We start from the raw sequence: 16,209 nt of genomic DNA on the forward strand, positions 1-16,209 counted from the left end.
GTCTGTTCCTCATGTGGTCTGTTCCTTATGTGGTCCAAATCTTTTTGGAGTTTTTACCTTGTAGGATGACAAAGATGAGGGTGACTAAATCAATGGAGGCCAGAGAAGAAAGGTGGTCAAGAATCAGGAGAATTGCATCAGCTAGGCTGGATTCTTCTTTAACTCATCATCGGATTTGAAAAATACTCAATTAATACTCCATGAATTAGTAATTTAAGCAATTTGTTTTTGGATGAAAAGTATTGGATTGGATTGTATTGGAGAGAGTCTCAGTCCTAAATCATTTTCCACACACAGTCTGTGTGGAGAGCTGGCACGGGAAGCACTGGGCTATAGAGTATACGCAGAGCAGGAGCAGGATATGCTGGACCGTGGAGGCGCACTGGAGGTCTGCAGCGTAGAGCTGGCACAACGCGTCCTCGCTGAACCCCCTGTAGCACGGCAATTGCAGGGAGCAGGTAGAGGCCGTACCGGGTTGTGCTGGCGGACATGGGGATACGGTGCGTAGAGCTGGCCCAGGATATCCTGAGCCGAGGAGACGCACCGGAGGCCAGGAGCGCTGAGCCGGCACAACCCATCCTGGCTGAATGCCCACTCTAGCACGGCAACTGCGGGGAGCTTGCACAGAGCGCACCGGGCTGTGGATGCGCCCTGAAGTCATGGTGTGCAGCACAGGATAACACGGTGTTTGACCAGTCACTCGCTCCTCACGGTAAGCATGGGGAGTTGGCTCAGGTCTGAACCCTGACTCCACCAATCTCCCCGTGTGCCCCCTATAAAAAATGTTTTGGGGCTGCCTCTCATGCTTGCTTCGTTGAGCTATCTCCTCGTATCATCGCCCTTCAGCTTTCGCTGCCTCTATCTCCTCCTTTGGACGGCGATTCTCCCCGGCCCTTGTCCAGGGACCTGCTCCCTCCAGGATTTCCTCCCAGGTTCAGTCCTCCTGACCACGATGCTTGGTCCGTTGGTTGTGGGATCTTCTGTAACGTCCATCGTTAAATGAAGACCAAGGTGCAGCGTGTTAGGCGTACATTTTCTTTAATTTGAAATTTTCCACCAAAAAAGAACTCAATGAACGTAAAGCTAGGAGTGCAACAACACATGCAACACACAACTTTTTCAGATTTTCTATGGGATTGAGGTCAGGACTTTGTGATGGCTACTCCAATACCTTGAAAGTGTTGTCCTTAAGCCATTTTGCCACAACTTTGGAAGTATGCTTGGGGTATTTGTCCATTTTAAAGGCCCATATGCTAGAATATGCTTAGAATTAGGATAGAAAACACTAAAGTTTCCAAAACTGTCAAAATATTGTCTGTGAGTATAACAGAACTGATATTGCAGGCAAAACCTGAGGAAAATCAAACCAGGTAGTGGCTTCTATTTTGAAAGCTTCATGTTCCATAGCCTGTCTTCGCTCCATTTAAAGGGATATCAACCAGATTCCTTTTCCCATCGCTTCCTCAAGGTGTCAACAGTCTTTAGACATAGTTTCAGGCTTTTATTTTTTTTAAATGAGCGAGAAAGATAACATCGCATCGGTGTATAGCTGAGTGTTCCCATGAGTAATTGACTATCCTACTGAAAAAGAGACCGTGCAGGTTGACATATTATCGATTATATATTTTAAAAACAACCTGAGGATTGATTATAAAAAACATTTGACATGTTTCTGTGGACATTACGGATACTATTTGGAATTTTCTTCTGCATTGTCGTGACCGCTCGAGCCTTTGGATTTCTGAACATAACACGCCAAACAGGGATTTTGGATATAAAAATAATCTTTATGGAACAAAATGAACATTTATTGTGTAACTGGGAGTCTCGTGAGTGAAAACATCCGAAGATCATCAAAGGAAAGCAATTCATTTTATTGCTTTTCGGATTTTCGTGTCCAAGCTACTTTGTTCATAATGTGTTGTCTTGTGATCGATAAACTTACAAAAACACTTGGATTGCTTATTTTCCACCATAATTTGCAAATAAATTCATTTAAAAATCCTACAATGTGATTTTCTGGATTTGTTTTTCTAATTTTGTCTGTCATAGTTGAAGTGTACCTATGATGAACATTACAGGCCTCTCTCATCTTTTTAAGTGGGAGAACCTGCACAATTGGTGGCTGACTAAATACTTTTTTGCCCCACTGTATATACTGTATATAAATACATACATACACACATTTTTTTTTGAATATACCTTTATTATTTCCCGTATACCCTACCACCCCTCCCCCAATTGATGACTGGACGTTATTTATTTGACTAGGCTACCTGTATTTGACATTGTGTTTTTTTTTCACTGAATCCTACTTGGTTAAATTGTGTTTTTGGCAGTGAAACGAGGCTACTCAGGCGAGAAAAATACCTCACCCAAATGTATAGCCAAGTTGGAAAATGTAAATGGACTGTTTGAAAAAACACATGTACAACAAAAAACAATTAAAATAATAATTGTTTTAATGTGAATGAAGTTTTCATGTGCCGTACAACCTGACGTCATTGCGCGTACCCATGGGAATACCTGACCTACACAATTAACATAGTATTTTACTCATTGGTTAAAAGATGCATTTTTGATTGGACACCCTACATGCTGACAGTGTATTCAGATCCATACATTGGCTAGACACACTACAACATTAATTTTACCAGGTGCACGTGAAACGGTTGTAATGACAGTTGACCAATACATTCCTGAATGTCCCCTGACTAGCAAGTATGTGTTTAATTTAATTATGTATTAAAAAAAACAGTTTGAGATCGTTGCGAGGGTTATTCGGGGTCCTGTGTGGCTCAGTCGGTAGAGCATGGCGCTTGCAACGCCAAGCGTCGTGGGTTCGATTCCCGCTGGGACCACCCATATATAAAAGTAGTGGCCCCAGCCGACTTGTAAGTCGCTTTGGACAAAAGCGTCTGCTAAATGGGATATATTTTATATATATATTCGCCAGTGGTTGTATGAAGAAATGGGCTTCCTGGGAAAATGTTGACCGAGGTTGCAACAGTAACGAAGGAGGGCGAGGCTTAGCGAGCGAAGGGTCAGTTGTCTCCTGCGATGTCTGAGATTTTAGTCCGTGGATGAACCTCTGTATGCGGGAGAGATATGACAGTCCCCCTCAGACTCTGGGTAGAGAGAACTTCTTGATTAACACCCTGCTTTAAACAAACACACAAAACCTCTTCGGTCATATCTTATTAAAGCAGACACAATACCTTGGAAATGTTTACAGGTGTAACCTGTAGGCTACGCTTCAGAAGATCATAGATAAACATACAAGTATACTGGAAGTAATATGTGTGTGTGTGTGTGTGTGTGTGTGTGTGTGTGTGTGTGTGTGTGTGTGTGTGTGTGTGTGTGTGTGTGTGTGTGTGTGTGTGTGTGTGTGTGTGTGTGTGTGTGTGTGTGTGTGTGTGTGTGCGTGCGTGCGTGCGTGTGTGTGTGTACAAACTACTGACCTTGTAACTACATGTACCAACATTCTAGCAACATGGTCAAAAACTATTTACAATTTTGTGTTTTTAGAAAATATCAAACAAAGAGCTACAAACATTAAACATCTACCAACCTTGTACACACACACACACACACACACACACACACACACACACACACACACACACACACACACACACACACACACACACACATGTAAACCATCTCAGTGTATGGATATCAACAGCTAAAAACTGTATCAAGTAAGGTTTGACCTCTGGGTTACAAAGAGGTCATCCAGATTGAGATCCTGATCATCTGAGGCCTGTATGGTGAACCACACCTCAGGTAAGTGGCCAGAGAGAGAGGGTAAGATTATGCATTGACAATTTAACCTATTGCTTAATCCCTGTTATTCTCTGTGTTCGGTAGACTTCAGAAGGACCAGAAATGGAACTAAAAAGTGTGTTTACTCAAAAACTCTGTTCGAGGTGCACTGAATTTGAAAAGCTTGAAGAGTAAAATTATAAATGTTTTTTGGAAAGCAGCAACGTATGTTTTTTCAGCTATATGCCCAAATGTTGACCATCCTATTGCAGCTTGTTGCCGTACAATTGTAGATGAATCAACAAACTCTGCTCGAAGTGAGTTTAAGGTCATCCATAAATAAGCTAACACAAAGCATCCGTCTAAATTAGTCTACAGGGAGATGAAAGCTTCTGACTTAAAATAGACAGAGAGGAAGAAGAGGATGAGACAGAGGGATGAAGGATAACGTCTGCACCGATAACCGAAGAGGTATTCACAACTTTTCATACGCTAGACACATATTCACTATTTATCATTGTGCAAGATAAATACAGTATGTATGAATATTTCTGTAGATGTGTCTTTAATTTGCATTCACCAATGATTTTACTGCACCTAACATTTTACTGCAACCCCAACGTTATGGAACACACTAATCCAACATAGAGGATAGTGAATTGGAGAGAGAGATGGGACTGAAAGAAAGGAAGAGTTCATTAGAAAAGCCCTCTATTCCTGAATCCAGATGGGCTCGTCCTCCGTCCACCTACATCTATCGGTAAATAGCCCACCCAATTTTACCTACCTCATCCCCATACTGTTTATATTTATTTACTTTTCTGCTCTTTTGCACACCAGTATCTCTACCTGTACATGACCATCTGATCATTTATCACTCCAGTGTTAATCTGCTAAATAGTCATTATTCGCCAACCTCCTCATGCCTTTTGCACACAATGTATATAGACTCTCTTTTTTTTCTACTGTCTTATTGTCTTGTTAATTGTTTACTCCATGTGTAACTCTGTGTTGTCTGTTCACACTGCTATGCTTTATCTTGGCCAGGTCGCAATTGTAAATGAGAACTTGTTCTCAACTAGCCTACCTGGTTAAATAAAGGTGAAATAAAAAAATATATAAAAAAAATACCAGCCCCATCAGTGTCAATGGCATCTTTCAGAGCTGTCCTTTTCAAAACTTCACCAGCGGGACTCCACCTTGTCACTAAACTTGAATACAGCTGTGAAGTTTTGATATCATCAGGAGAGAACGTGTCTACAGCTTCGGCAAACGCATTACGCAATTATTTATTTCTCTATTACTTCAGTTAATTTTATATTTGCTATAAAACCACATCATTTGTAACAGTAGGTTCATGTGAAAACACAAGGTCACTGGTTGCACTGAGCAGTTGAGTTTTGTCGGTTTCTGAAGACGAGAGGCTTCAATCCGTATTACAGTTTATCTAATGCATACGACTATGCCCAGTGACAATGTCTTGTGAAAGACTCACGTATGGCCTTGCGTTGACTAAGTTAAGAGTTCTCAATTCTCTCCTCAGTGACCCCCAGCTCTTCCAGAGCAAGCACACCTGATTTAACTTGTTCATAAACACAATAATAAATCCTATGGAATTTTCATAATATAATGTGGCTGTTAATTCACAGTTGTCTACAAATTAATAATTGATACTTGTCTCCATCCCAACCAAAAATGTATGTTAAAGAATAGGGCTAAATCAAATCAAATTGAAATGTACTTAAATTACATTAATCCAACATTACAATTATTAATTTGTAAACAAACTGGAATCAAAGACAGAATAAGTCGGTGGCACAGATGGAACTGTCCAAGCAGTAGATAAATCTCCTTAAAATGTTGATATTTGGTTGCTTTGACAACCAAACACAATTCAATATCACTGAATATCACAACATTTAACCCTCCTGTTGTGTTTAATTTTAATTTATTCTGTGTTCCCGATCCAAAATGACCGCCCCTTTATTGCTGATTATAAATCCATGATAATACATATATTATCACCTAATGTTGTGTTAAATATTTTTATCAACTTAAATTCTTGTGAACATTACAGGTTTTGAACTTCTATTTGCTATTTATGGCCTGTAAGCCTCATTTACCTGAGCTCATACAACTAGTTTTTGAGTAAAAGAAAATAAGAAATAAGAAAATAATGTATGGATTAGTTTGACTATAACAAATACTCAGATGAAACAGAAGAAACAAAAGATTACTTTGTGGCAAAATTTAACAAGGATATTTGTTTTGAAACCATTTCACATTTTTAAATAGGGGCACAAAATAACACCTGTTGTGTTCCCGGTCAAAACTGACCAGTGTGATTGCATTAGTAAAGAAAGAACAGGCCCAAACTACACATGAAAACTTTAAAATGAATGTCTGAACACATTAAAGAACAACAGTAACAATAACCGTGTTACTAACAAAAGCAAAAACATTAACATGTTCACAATTCAGTGGTGGTTAAATGTTGTGCTGTTCTCATGCACATGTTGGACAACACGTGGCGGTTGCTGCCTGTGCCTTGCAAATATATGCACTGTATTTATGGGGCACAATGCTCGTTTTGACATCTCTTGGTGCACACAGATTGCACGGCTTCCTTTTGTCTCTTCTGTCTCTGGCGGCCGTAGATCTTGCTTCTGGCCCTTGTATATCTCTCACCAATCCAGCAGAGGAAGGTGTTTGCGCCTTTAAATGAGGGGTGCCACCATGGATTTCCCCAACTCTTCTAGGAATAGTTTCCTCTTGAAGAATTTCCCCTGCTTCCAGCCTGTATTCACCTCCAACCACACCACAAACACGTTGTTGGTCCGACACATCTAGGGTGCTGAAGATCACCACCATGTGCCAACGTCATCCACTTACAAGATTTATGTGCCAAAAAGTGCAACAATCAGTAAACAAAATAATGAGTAAATACAAGTGATAGTTCATATCTTGCATAGTAATGTGAAAAATTGCATCAAAGCGTTGTTTTAATTTACTACATCTAAAATATATTTACATATTCAAATTGATAGAATTGACTCCATATTATTCACAAATTCAATGAGCATTTCACCAAGCAACAACATGTCCTATTTTTACAATGAAGATAAAACAATCTGATGATAGAAAAAAAAGTATGAGACTTGAAAGATAAAAAGTAAAATACCTTATCAAGGTTCATACCTCCTCTTCGTTCCTGTTGTAATCCAGGACAGCGCTAGGCTTCGTGTCCTCCTTGGTACTCGGCATCCCTGTGCAGAGTTGTCATCAGGAGCACATTCTTCTTTTTCTTCTGGCAGTAGAACACAAAAGTGTTAGTTATCCCTGTCCCTGGTAGTGAGTAAGGCAGGAGGCAACTCAGGGTAGCCAACTCACCGTCAGCAGGTTTCCCTGGTTCCTTTAGGGAACACCGTCAGCAGGTTCACACTGGTTCCTTTAGGGAACACCGTCAGCAGGTTTCCCTGGTTCCTTTAGGGAACACCGTCAGCAGGTTCACACTGGTTCCTCTCGGGAACACCGTCAGCAGGTTTCCCTGGTTCCTTTAGGGAACACCGTCAGCAGGTTCACACTGGTTCCTTTAGGGAACACCGTCAGCAGGTTTCCCTGGTTCCTTTAGGGAACACCGTCAGCAGGTTCACACTGGTTCCTCTCGGAAACACCGTCAGCAGGTTTCCCTGGTTCCTTTAGGGAACACCGTCAGCAGGTTCACACTGGTTCCTTTCAGGAACACCGTCCGCAGGTTCACACTGGTTTCTCTCGGGAACACCGTCAGCAGGTTCACCCTGGTTCCTCTCGGGAACACCGTCAGCAGGTTCACCCTGGTTCCTCTCGGGAACACCGTCAGCATGTTCACCCTGGTTCCTTTAGGGAACACCATCAGCAGGTTCACCCTGGTTGCTCTCGGGAACACCATCAGCAGGTTCACCCTGGTTCCTATCGGCAACACCGTCAGCAGGTTCACCCTGATTCCTTTAGGGAACACCGTCAGCAGGTTCACCCTGGTTCCTCTCGGGAACACCGTCAGCAGGTTCACACTGGTTCCTATCGGGAACACCGTCAGCAGGTTCACACTGGTTCCTCTCGGGAACACCGTCGGCAGGTTCACCCTGGTTCCTATCGGGAACACCGTCAGCAGGTTCACACTGGTTCCTCTCGGGAACACCGTCGGCAGGTTCACCCTGGTTCCTATCGGGAACACCGTCAGCAGGTTCACACTGGTTCCTCACGGGAACACCGTCAGCAGGTTCACCCTGGTTCCTCTCGGGAACACCGTCAGCAGGTTCACCCTGGTTCCTTTCGGGAACACCGTCAGCAGGTTCACCCTGGTTCCTTTTGGGAACACCGTCAGCAGGTTCACCCCGGTTCCTTTCGGGAACACCGTCAGCAGGTTCACCCTGGTTCCTCTCAGGAACACCATCAGCAGGTTCACCCTGGTTCCTCTCGGGAACACCGTCAGCAGGTTCACCCTGGTTCCTTTCGGGAACACCGTCAGCAGGTTCACACTGGTTCCTCTCAGGAACACCGTCAGCAGGTTCACCCTGGTTCCTCTCAGGAACACCATCAGCAGGTTCACCCTGGTTCCTTTCGGGAACACCGTCAGCAGGTTCACCCCGGTTCCTTTCGGGAACACCGTCAGCAGGTTCACCCTGGTTCCTCTCAGGAACACCATCAGCAGGTTCACCCTGGTTCCTCTCGGGAACACCGTCAGCAGGTTCACCCTGGTTCCTTTCGGGAACACCGTCAGCAGGTTCACACTGGTTCCTCTCAGGAACACCGTCAGCAGGTTCACCCTGGTTCCTCTCAGGAACACCATCAGCAGGTTCACCCTGGTTCCTTTCGGGAACACCGTCAGCAGGTTCACCCTGGTTCCTTTCGGGAACACCGTCAGCAGGTTCACCCTGGTTCCTCTCAGGAACACCATCAGCAGGTTCACCCTGGTTCCTCTCGGGAACACCGTCAGCAGGTTCACCCTGGTTCCTTTCAGGAACACCGTCAGCAGGTACACCCTGGCTCCTCTCGGGAACACCGTCAGCAGATTCCAGGCATAACTTGTCCTGGCATCACATTATGCCCATATCTTTCTTCCATATTTAGACAGTCTGCTTGGCATGTACTGTTTGAATGGGCAGCGACCAGACGCTCATACACTGTGATTATAGGTGGGTTGGGTTATAGATGAGTGGCAGATGCTCCACCCACTTGTGCCAAACCTCTCTGATCGCTGCCAGCTTGTCTTGTCGACCACGGCCTGGTCTTGTATTACGGTTGTTGAAGTGAATCACCCGCGACAACACGTGAAATGTCTGGAGTGACACAGTGGCACGGAAAATTGCCCGACCAGACTCTGTACGCCATAAACTTGTGGTAGATTTGATTCTGGAAGTGTACACACCAGCCAAAATCAAGAGACCCATGTGTGCTTGGACGTGTGTCTAGTCTACTGCCTTTCAGTTGTCTTTGTAAATGCGTCTCCCCTCCAAGTTGGTCATTTACATTTACATTTAAGTAATTTAGCAGACGCTCTTATCCAGAGCGACTTACAAATTGGACATGTTTATCACTAATGTTTCAATTGACTCTGTCAGGATCAGTTCGAAGCAGGATTTTATGTCATCAACCCTGGATATGGTGTATCTCGTAGCCCTGGGGTCATCCTGATAACATTTTCAGCCGACAGCCGACCTCTCCTCTCAGGTGGGGATGAAGACCTGGAAAAATTCCCATTATTTGAACGGAATGTACCAACAACCTCTGCAGGGCTCTCTTCCTCATCACTGGAATGTTCCACATCGGTTGTCTCTTGGTCTGGATCATATTCTGTGTTGTCTTCAACTTCTGACACTTCCTCCTCTAATTCATCTTCCCTGTCAGTTTCCTGGTCTCTCTCCTCCTCACCAGTGTCATGATCAAAGATATGATCAAGAGCCTCACGTACAGTTTATCGTTTGGTCATTGTACTGCCACAGAATGAATTGTGAGCAGGGACTCAAAAAAGCTTTATATACCAGAGCTGCTAGAAAAGTTCTATATATTAATGAAACAATGTTGCGATTGTTTGTGAGAATGCCAGCAGGTGTGGTTCCCCTGGGGGAAAGATTCTATTGGAGAAAGGTTCCCGTGGGGGAATGATTCTATTGGAGAAAGGTTCCCCTGGGGGAATGATTCTATTGGAGAAAGGTTCCCCTGGGGGAATGATTCTATTGGAGAAAGGTTCCCGAGGGGCAAAGATTCTATTGGAGAAAGGTTCCCCTGGGGGAATGATTCTATTGGAGAAAGGTTCCCCTGGAGGAAAGATTCTATTGGGGAAAGGTTCCCCTGGGGGAATGATTCTATTGGAGAAAGGTTCCCCTGGGGGAATGATTCTATTGGAGAAAGGTTCCCCTGGGGGAATGATTCTATTGGAGAAAGGTTCCCCTGGGGGAATGATTCTATTGGAGAAAGGTTCCCTTGGGGGAATGATTCTACTGGAGAAAGGTTCCCCTGGGGGAATGATTCTATTGGAGAAAGGTTCCCCTGGGGGAATGATTCTATTGGAGAAATGTTCCCCTGGGGGAATGATTCTATTGGAGAAAGGTTCCCCTGCGGGAATAATTATATTGGAGAATGGTTCCCCTGGGAGAAAGATTCTACTGGAGAAAGGTTCCCGTGGGGGAAAGATTCTATTGGAGAAAGGTTCCCCTGGGGGAATGATTCTATTGGAGAAAGGTTACCCTGGGGGAATGATTCTATTGGAGAAAGGTTCCCCTGGGGGAATGATTCTATTGGAGAAAGGTTCCCGAGGGGCAAAGATTCTATTGGAGAAAGGTTCCCCTGGGGGAATGATTCTATTGGAGAAAGGTTCCCCTTTAGGAAAGATTCTATTCGAGAAAGGTTCCCCTGGGGGAATGATTCTATTGGAGAAAGGTTCCTCTGGAGGAAAGATTCTATTGGAGAAAGGTTCCCCTGGGGGAATGATTCTATTGGAGAAAGGTTCCCCTGGGGGAATGATTCTCTTGGAGAAAGGTTCCCCTGCGGGAATAATTATATTGGAGAAAGGTTCCCCTGCGGGAATAATTATATTGGAGAAAGGTTCCCCTGGGGGAATGATTCTATTGGAGAAAGGTTCCCCTGGGGGAATGATTCTATTGGAGAAAGGTTCCCCTGGGGGAATGATTCTACTGGAGAAAGGTTCCCCTGGGGGAATGATTCTATTGGAGAAAGGTTCCCCTAGGGGAATGACTCTATTGGAGAAAGGTTCCCCTGGGGGAATGATTCTATTGGAGAAAGGTTCCCCTGCGGGAATAATAATATTGGAGAAAGGTTCCCCTGGGGAATGATTCTACTGGAGAAAGGTTCCCCTGGGGGAATGATTCTATTGGAGAAAGGTTCCCCTGGGAGAATGATTCTATTGTAGAAAGGTTCCCCTGGGGGAATGATTCTATTGGAGAAAGGTTCCCCTGGGGGAATGATTCTATTGGAGAAAGGTTCCCCTGCGGGAATAATTCTATTGGAGAAAGGTTCCCCTGGGGAATGATTCTACTGCAGAAAGGTTCCCCTGGGGGAATGATTCTATTGGAGAAAGGTTCCCCTGGGGGAATGATTCTATTGGAGAAAGGTTCCCCTGGGGGAATGATTCTATTGGAGAAAGGTTCCCCTGGGGGAATGATTCTATTGGAGAAAGGTTCCCCTGCGGGAATAATTCTATTGGAGAAAGGTTCCCCTGGGGAATGATTCTACTGGAGAAAGGTTCCCCTGGGAGAATGATTCTATTGGAGAAAGGTTCCCCTGGGGGAATGATTCTATTGGAGAAAGGTTCCCCTGGGGGAATGATTCTACTGGAGAAAGGTTCCCATGGGGGAATGATTCTATTGGAGAAAGGTTTCCCTGGGGGAATGATTCTATTGGAGAAAGGTTCTACTGGGGGAATGATTCTATTGGAGAAAGGTTCCCCTGGGGGAATGATTCTACTGGAGAAAGATTCCCGTGGGGGAATGATTCTATTGGAGAAAGGTTCCCCTGGGGGAATGATTCTATTGGAGAAAGGTTCCCCTGGGGGAATGATTCTAATGGAGAAAGGTTCCCCTGGGGGAATGATTCTATTGGAGAAAGGTTCCCCTGAGGGAATGATTCTATTGGAGAAAGGTTCCCCTGAGGTAATGATTCTACTGGAGAAAGGTTCCCTTGAGGGAATGATTCTACTGGAGAAAGGTTCCCCTGGGGGAATGATTCTATTGGAGAAAGGTTCCCCTGGGGGAATGATTCTACTGGAGAAAGTTTCCTCTGGGGGAATGATTCTATTGGAGAAAGGTTCCCCTGGGGGAATTATTCTATTGGAGAAAGGTTCCCCTGGGGGAATGATTCTATTGGAGAAAGGTTCCCCTGGAGGAATGATTCTATTAGAGAAAGGTTCCCGTGGGGGAATGATTCTATTGGAGAAAGGTTCCCATGGGGGAATGATTCAATTGGAGAAAGGTTCCCCTGGGGGAATGATTCTATTAGAGAAAGGTTCCCGTGGGGGAATGATTCTATTGGAGAAAGGTTCCCGTGGGGGAATGATTCTATTGGAGAAAGGTTCCCCTGGGGGAATGATTCTACTGGAGAAAGGTGCCCGTGGGGGAATAATTCTATTGGAGAAAGGTTCCCCTGGGGGAATAATTCTATTGGAGAAAGGTTCCCGTGGGGGAATGATTCTATTGGAGAAAGGTTCCCCTGGGGGAATGATTCTACTGGAGAAAGGTTCCCATGGGGGAATGATTCTACTGGAGAAAGGTTCCCCTGGGGGAATAATTCTATTGGAGAAAGGTTCCCCTGGGGGAATGATTCTATTGGAGAAAGGTTCCCCTGGGGGAATGATTATATTGGAGAAAGGTTCCCCTGGGGGGAATGATTCTATTGGAGAAAGGTTCCCCTGGGTGAATGATTCTATTGGAGAAAGGTTCCCCTGAGGGAATGATTCTATTGGAGAAAGGTACCCCTGAAGGAATGATTCTATTAGAGAAAGGTTCCCCTGGGGGAATGATTCTATTGGAGAAAGGTTCCCCTGGGGGAATGATTCTATTGGAGAAAGGTTCCCCTGGGGGAATGATTCTATTGGAGAAAGGTTCCCCTGGGGGAATGATTCTATTAGATAATTGTTCCCCTGGGGGAATGATTCTATTGGAGAAAGGTTCCCGTGGGGTTTGCCATGGAAACCAAGAAGGTGTGAGCGTGTGTGTGTGCTCAAACACACATGCATGTGGGAGTCTGGGAGAGGAAGTGTGTCCATCTGATGAATGGTCATGTGGCTGAACTCAGTTTTATACACTAATTCTAGTCTCACCCATTAATTTCTAATGACCTGTCAATTTTGACTGGGAACACCACAGGTGTTCAAAAGTTAAATAAAACACCCAATGTGTAATGAAAATCATCAACATGTATTTTGTGGGTTGAATTGAAACAATATCTGTTGATGACTGCAAATGCTATACAGGCCGATATAGTCTTAGTGATGATCCATCAGTAATAATGTATGGACACATTTAACTTGCTCTGTTAAACCTATCCTTTGGAATGACTTCCATTGTCACGGTCTTCCTCCTCTTCATCTGAAGAGGAGAAGCGAGAAGGATCAGAGGACCAATATGCGGCGTCGTATGTGTTCTTAGTGAATTTTAATAAAGAGAACACTGAACACTATACAAAAGAGTAACAAAAAACAATCAACCAAATATGACCGTGAAGCTACAAATGAGACCTGTGCTGACACAAGCCACTAACATAGACAATCACCCACAAACAAACAGTGCAACCCAGGCTACCTAAGTCTGATTCTCAATCAGAGACAACTAATGACACCTGCCTCTGATTGAGAACAATACTTGGCCAAAACATAGAAATCCCAAAATCATAGAAAATCAAACATAGACTGCCCACCCAACTCACGCCCTGACCATACTAAATAAATACAAAACAAAATAAATAAAGGTCAGAACGTGACATCCATAGCAATAGTGAATCGATTTAGTTAAGTGGAGAACACTCAACAATCATTCTCACGTTAGCACATTGGTAATAGTCAGTGACAAATATCATAGCTAAACTGGGCTTGGTTAAACCCCTGTGATGGCAGACTAAAAGGGTAGCTGTAGATTGATCAGTCCTCCAGCAGGAGCTGCTGCCAAGCCTGTTTATGTGGGGGGTTTTCTCAACAACTCTCAACAATCAATCTCACGATTGCACTTTATGACAAAATCCTGTTCTTGAAATTTCACCATCAAAACAACAGTTTATTATCAATTTCAATGTATTTTCCACGTGGATTACACGTCACAATATGTTGACAATTTACGCTATAACAACGTGAATTTAACCAGTTTTTGTCCACTAGAATGTGTGTGTATGTGTGTGTTAAATAACAGTCAGTCCAGCTGCGTTGTATACACACACACACACACACACACTTTTTCCCAGAAATTGCTGGTGAGCTGGTAGAGAGAGCAGAACACATTTCCTGCATACCTCCTCATAATCCATGACCTAGGTCTCTCTCTCTCTCTCTCTCTCTCTCTCTCTCTCTCTCTCTCTCTCTCTCTCTCTCTCTCTCTCTCTCTCTCTCTCTCTCTCTCTCTCTCTCTCTCTCTCTCTCTCTCTCTCTCTCTCTCTCTCTCTCTCTCTCTCTCTCTCTCTGTCTCTCTCTCTCTCTCTCTCTCTCTCTCTCTCTCTCTCTCTCTCTCTCTCTCTCTCTCTCTCTGTCTCTCTCTCTCTCTCTCTCTCTGTCTCTCTCTCTCTCTGTCTCTCTCTGTCTCTCTGTCTCTCTCTCTCTCTCTCTCTCTCTCTCTCTCTCTGTCTCTCTCTCTGTCTCTCTCTCTCTCTCTCTCTCTGTCTCTCTCTCTCTCTCTCTCTCTCTGTCTCTCTCTCTCTCTCTCTCTCTCTCTCTCTCTCTCTGTCTCTCTCTCTCTCTCTCTCTCTCTCTCTCTGTCTCTCTCTGTCTCTCTCTCTCTCTCTCTGTCTCTCTCTCTCTCTCTGTCTCTCTCTCTCTCTCTCTCTCTCTCTCTCTCTGTCTCTCTCTCTCTCTCTCTGTCTCTCTCTCTATGTCTCTCTCTCTCTCTCTCTCTCTCAACCAATTCTCTCTCTCGACCCAATCTCTCTTTCAACCCATTCTCTCTCTCTCAACCCAATCTCTCTCTCCCTTTTTCTTTCTCTCTGTCTCTCTCTCTCTCTCTCTCTCTCTCTCTCTCTCTCTATGTCTCTCTCTCTGTCTCTCTCTCTGTCTCTCTCTCTCTCTCTCTCTCTCTCTCTCTCTTTCAATTCAATTAAATTCAATTCAATTCAAGGGGCTTTATTGGCATGGGAAAAATGTGTTAACATTGCCAAAGCAAGTAAGGTATATAATATATAAAGTGAAATAAACAATAAAAATTAACAGTAGACATCACACATACAGAAGTTTCAAAACAATAAAGACATTACAAATGTCGTATTATATATATATATACAGTGTTTTTACAATGTGCAAATTGGATTTGTTTTCAAATTCTTTGTGGATCTGTGTAATCTGAGGGTAATATGTCTCTCTAATATGGTCATACATTGGGCAGGAGGTTAGGAAGTGCAGCTCAGTTTCCACCTCATTTTGTTGGCAGTGAGCACATAGCCTGTCTTCTCTTGAGAGCCATGTCTGCCTACGGCGGCCTTTCTCAATAGCAAGGCTATGCTCGCTGAGTCTGTACATAGTCAAAGCTTTCCTTAATTTTGGGTCAGTCACAGTGGTCAGGTATTCTGCCGCTGTGTACTCTCTGTGTAGGGCCAAATAGCATTCTAGTTTGCTCTGTTTTTTTGTTAATTCTTTCCAATGTGTCAAGTAATTATCTTTTTGTTTTCTCGTGATTTGGTTGGGTCTAATTGTGCTGCTGTCATGGGGCTCTGTAGGGTGTGTTTGTGAACAGAGCCCCAGGACCAGCTTGCTTAGGGGACTCTTATCCAGGTTCATCTCTCTGTAGGTGATGGCTTTGTTGTGGAAGGTTTGGGAATCGCTTCCTTTTAGGTGGTTATAGAATTTAACAGCTCTTTTCTGGATTTTGATAATTAGTGGGTATCGGCCTAATTCTGCTCTGCATGCATTATTTGGTGTTCTACGTTGTACACGGAGGATATTTTTGCAGAATTCTGCGTGCAGAGTCTCAATTTGGTGTTTGTCCCATTTTGTAAAGTCTTGGTTGGTGAGTGGACCCCAGACCTCACAACCATAAAGGGCAATGGGCTCTATGACTGATTCAAGTATTTTTAGCCAAATCCTAATTGATATGTTGAAATTTATGTTCCTTTTGATGGCATAGAATGCCCTTCTTGCCTTGTCTCTCAGATCGTTCACAGCTTTGTGGAAGTTACCTGTGGTGCTGATGTTTAGGCCAAGGTATGTATAGTTTTTTGTGTGCTCTAGGGCAACAGTGTCGAGATGGAATTTGTATT

Source organism: Oncorhynchus masou, chromosome 18 (assembly GCF_036934945.1).
Source record: "Oncorhynchus masou masou isolate Uvic2021 chromosome 18, UVic_Omas_1.1, whole genome shotgun sequence".
NCBI lineage: Eukaryota > Metazoa > Chordata > Actinopteri > Salmoniformes > Salmonidae > Oncorhynchus > Oncorhynchus masou.